Genomic DNA, 6,000 nt, shown 5'->3' with positions numbered 1-6,000 from the left:
AGATCAGTTGATCTTGGGTAGAAGTTCTGCAATCTTTTTTTGTAATGTGATGTAAAGTTAAACAAATTTCTCACATGAATTTGCTCAATGTAGTTGTTTCTTTTGTCTTCTTTTGTTCTCAACCTGATCAGTAATATTTTGTTATGAATGAACATGTTAGATTGGTATAATTCCTTCCTCACTTGCAGAAGTTTATCATTTGTAAGTGTTCATCATAGTTTATTTGTGGTCTTTCTCAAAATACACAATACAAAAAATACACCAAATGCTTATTTATTGCTTTATTGATTGAATACAGGCTTTAAGAGTGATCAAAGAAATGTGACAATGTGCATAAGTTGAAACTATATAGTCTTTGGCGATTCTAGCACATGGAGATGTGATTATTTGTAAAGTTGAAGAGAAATGCATGATATGAAAAGGAAGATCCCTCCATGGAGTCGACACTAATGGTGGTGAAGGGGTGAAGAGCAATGCTGAAATCTGGATGAATGTAGAGCTCAGCCCCTGATGAGCACAGTGGAAGGACACCTGGGTGAAGAAATTGAAAATATTTATTTCGATTTGTCAAATAAGCAAATAAATATCAAATTATGGAAAATGACAAATAAACAAACTAACATCATGTAATTTAATAAATATGAATTTAAATAATGATCCATGAGGAGCAAAAGATCTGTTTTATATGTTTACATGTTATCTGATTAATATCTCTGTATATATTTATCTTTATTTATATATCTGTTTTATATCTTTATCTTTATTTGTATATCTGTTTATATCTCTGAGGATTCAAAATACAATACAACATATAGATAGATAGATAGATAGATAGATAGATAGATAGATAGATAGATAGATAGATAGATAGATAGATGAATATATTTATTATAACAAACTCTTGTATAGTTTGTCATTTTAATACAAATTGAGATTAAATAAGCGGCGATTTTTGTAGTAGTAAAATGCTACCATCTAGTGGTAATATGAGGCATTGCGACTTGTCACCGGGCGGTATTTTTCCTCTGTTTCTCTACGGGCGGTTTTTACTTGTCGGACCTGCGCTTCATGCCAGATATTAGTGCTGATTTGAGACTTGGTCCATCAGTAACAACAATTATGTAATGTGGATTTTCTATGGTATTTCATTTCGATTTGTCAAACAAACAAATATATATATATATATATATATATATATATATATATATATATATATATATATATATATATATATAAGTTAAATAAAACAATGGTATTTTAAATTTATAGAATTAAATTCAATTGGTATTTGATAACTATTATTCAAATTATAAATATATAATAAAATACATAATATATAATATAAACAACGATTTTATTCATTTTATTTTATTATTGGCTTCATTATCCATGATTCACTCAGAAATTGTCCATTTTTATTAAACAAATATAAAAAGAGCAAAAATAAAACTTTTAAAGCAAAACAAAATTTATTCACGACGTCCTTTCTTTAGTCGGATATTTAAAAATTAAATCCACAAAACAATAAACACTAAATATTTGGTTTTACTAAAATCAGCCATGAAGCGCAGATCCGACAATAAAACCGTCCGTATGGAAACAGAGCAAAAAACAAAAAGTACCGCCCGGTGACAAGTTGCAATGCCTTATATCACCACCAGACGGTAGCATTTTACTACTACAAAATCGCCGATGTTCAGTTTTTATTAAACTTAATTGTGATTAAGATTACACTTGAACTATACAAGAGTATGATATAATTAATATAATCATCTATCTATCTATCTATCTATCTATCTATCTATCTATCTATCTATCTATCTATCTATCTATCTATCATGTTCATAGTATATATATATATATATATATATATATATATATATATATATATATATATATATATATATATATATATATATATATATATATATATATTATATATAGATAGATAGATAGATAGATAGATAGATAGATAGATAGATAGATAGATAGATAGATAGATATATTCATCTGTATATTATATTCAAAGTACATACACATCTGTAAATTGCTGTTTATAGTCCTATAATACAATTTTATTTAATTGATGTGAATCTTGTAAACACTATAAATCCTGCACTTGCTGCTATTGCACTCTGGTTAGACCCAAACTGTATTTCATTGCCTTGTACACTCAAAAAAAAATAGACTTTGGATTAACTTAAAAAAATCATGGAAAGTATTTCCACATGATTACATTTCTTATTTTAAACACAAAGCCATCATTTTCAGCCAACTTGTAATACTTAAGTTGGTTCAACTTAATTTTTTAGTCTCCATTATACTTATTTGCAAAGTTTCCTTCCAACTTTATTTGCTTTAGCTGGGTTAACACAATTTATTGGTGTTGATTCAACTTTTATTTTCATGTTTAGTTATACTTAATTTATTTGTGATGATCTAACTCAATTGTATTAAGCAATTAAAACTAGAGTTAAACAAGTTGGCCAAACAAAAGTAGGTAATGCTGAAAGAGAGCCATTGAATCACATGGAAATACTTTCCATGATTGATTTAAGTACATTCTAAGTAAAGTATTACATTTGAATTTACATTAAAAGCTTTACGCACAAAGTCTACTTGGTGTTAAGTGTAGAAATATGAACACAAATCCACTGGTCATCAAGTTTAATTAACAAAGGGCAATGAGTCACATAAGTGCACACCATTCTTTGCACAAAGTTGCTGGTTTTGTAACATTTTTACATTACAAATTTTTTTAAAACATGAAACATAGTACATTAAAAAAAAAAGAAATAAAAAAACTTTTATTTTTATTACTATATGGATGAACTATAATACTTGGTATTTTTAAACTTAAAATTGTTTTAAAGCAAACCACTATAAAATGATAAAATCTGAAAAAAGAAATAATGCATGTAAAAAAAAGTTACCTGGTACATTTAACTTTTCAAATGTTTTATAGCACCCCACCTCAAATAATTAGACCTGTCCCATGAAATGTCAGTGAACTTAAACCTTTAACAAAGGAACGATTTAATAATATTCACTTTACTTGAAGTGGACAATCTTCAACGCAACAGAATTGTTTTAAGAGCCTGTATTTTTGCAGAAAGCCTGTTCCCATTCAGCTCCAAGATTATTTTTTGCAAAGCTTCAAACGTATATTTATGTTCTGGAGGGTAGCATAGATTTAAAGAATATACTAAGGCAAGCAATATGGCCAATGCAAAGGTACATTCCCCAGTTCACAGAGTACAGTCACCCCCTCTAGAATGACACCCACATCCTCTGGGGGATCAGTAAGCTCATCACCTTCATGTCGAACAACATAGATGCCAAAGACGGTCTCTTTCATGGCTGTGTCTCTGCTTACATCATCTGCCTATAAAAAAAAAAAAATCAGTTCTTTTAAACCCCGATGTTAATTACATCCCACCTCATCCCTTAATTAAATCCCTTTTCATAACATGTTATAAACATATTAATGTACAACAGCTAACAGTTAAATTATCACAAAATATAACCAGATCTTTGAAATGCCTCTCTTATACATATTTAAAACTGATGTGAACCACAAGGAACACCCTTGAATTATCACAGAGACTATTCCCTTACTGAAGCTAAAGGTATAACAACATACCATGTATTCCTTCACCAGCTTCTCCGGATCTTCATTTAAGTACACACAAAGTCCCTTTAGGATGCATTCACGTCCAATATCAATGCTATTGTTCTGCAAATTAGAAAATAATTGTAAATTGTAAATAAGTGCAAAATGAAATTATATAACTAGTTATAATATAACATGAAGAAATATGGCCTATCAAGGAAATAATTTCTGGAAAAAAACCATGCCGCTTGCTTCTTCCCCATAAAAATTAAATTAAGATTTCACAATATGTTTAGACATACATGTTTTGTAAAAAGTTTTTTTGAAAAGTTTTTTGGACCCCCTTTTAAAATATTCTCATTCATTATTTCTTCTTAAATGTTTTGGACAACAATTAAATGAACCCAAATATGTTTAATAGATTTAGAGAGTCCACAAGACCTAAGATTCAATATCTTTTACACTAGTATATGAAACATAAAGATCCGCTTGTGCTAGATGTTAAGACTTAATAGCACAAGCTGGCTTGTACAAGTATGACTTGACTTGAGACACAGACAGCATGTGTAGTTTATCTCTAAATCAAGAGATTTTGTGAAGGTCACATTTAGAGCTGCTTCTAAACTTTGATCATGGCAACTCACACATGATGTGTGGCTTTTCTCCTAATACCATATAGAGCAATGTCAGTAAGTAAGAATGTCATCAAATCATCTCCCTAATCAAAGCAAAAAAGACATTTCTGTGAGCATGTGTCTTATTTTTAAAACTCAATACCTGGGTCATAGGTGTCATGATGCTCTTGAGTCTCCTTCCTATAAATCCACCCTTCTTACTATATGCCTTGATTAGATTTGCAGAGTGAACATCCAGCTGGGAGAAAAACTTAGACTGCAAATGGACTGTAGTAATCCTTTTGAATTCTGCACACACCTATGAATAAAAATGTTAATACATAACCCATTAAGTGATTGCACAATTACAACTGCTGAAGTGTGACCATCAGCAAATCATCCGTTCATGGGTCTTTTTATTGTATTCTAAATCCTCTAACAAAAAGTTAAGAGTGCTGGCCATCTTGTTTTGAAATCTGCTATCATGGGTGCATCTCGAACCACTTCTTGCCTTCTGTGAGCAAACGACTTCTCCATCAACATTGCCACCTTATTTTCATTGTTTCTTTTTTTCACTTCTGAAAGAAGAGCTACTCTTAGAAGTTCTTGAGTCTCCTTTGTTTCACCAGATGGATAAGCAGGGCAGTAATTGACTTCTGCTTTTTTTGGGCTTTTTTACACCATAAGCAGGACTGCATCTATCATTTGGTTTGTTTACAAGAGCATTTACTGATACTTCTGGGCATCCAAGACGTCTCAGCTTTGTTCGGTAGTTACCGAGTTTATACTTTAGGCTTTTCTTCCAGCCGTCATATCCAGTGGCTGAACCAGGCTCTTTCAAACAAGGATGGGATGACACAAGAGCTGCAGCTACATCCTTAAACTCTGCATCAGAGAGGTAGACTTTGTACTGAATAATTGTTTCAATTAAGCCATCAAGAATGGAAGACTTAAGTTTAGTATCAGGACTCAATAAAGTTCCATTTTCTTTAAATGCAGCATTGGCCCTTTCCAGCTGTACTTCAGCATCATAAGAGAACCTGGGCACCTTGAAGACCAACGGCCATGCAGAGAATCTTGATGAGATCGACTCGGGAGAAGACAATATGTCTGTATCAAATGAAGTACAAGATGAAAGGGACACAGAGTCATCTAAAGAGTGAGCGGAGGCAACAGTAAAATAGGGCTGGGGGGCAATGTCACCAGGCAGGGCAGGATGGTGTGAGGCTACTGTATTAAAGATGACTTTGATAGTGCTTTTGTCCTTAACATCAGACATTGAGGTCAGGTTGGTAAACTCATTATTAAAATCTGCATCCATGAACTGGAGTCTGATGTCCCCTTCTACTCCACATTGCCTCTTTATATGCTGTATGAGTTCACTGACAGATTCTGGTAACCCGTCTTTAAGGATCAATCTCTGCGAATCATTTTCACCCAGAATAATTCTGAGTATCACTGTGGCAGGAACCAACACGTTCTCACTCCCAACTCGTCACATATGGACACATATGGTCACATAATACTTTAGCCATTTATAAATGTATGGATGAGGAACAGGGTTGCCAGATAGGTGTGTTTTCTATTAATTATTCACAAATTCACACAAAAAACTCTAGTAAATACACCATTCTTAGCAATAACAATACAAATTAATGTCGACAATTAATTAATAATAAAAAATAAAAAAAACAATACTGTGAAGCATCACATATTTACAATATAATAAAGCAAATTAAGTGTTCTTGTCTAAAGAAGGTTAGGTTAGTCATC

The sequence above is a fragment of the Silurus meridionalis genome, chromosome 23 (assembly GCF_014805685.1).
Source record: "Silurus meridionalis isolate SWU-2019-XX chromosome 23, ASM1480568v1, whole genome shotgun sequence".
Lineage (NCBI taxonomy): Eukaryota > Metazoa > Chordata > Actinopteri > Siluriformes > Siluridae > Silurus > Silurus meridionalis.
This window is presented reverse-complemented; position numbering follows the sequence as displayed.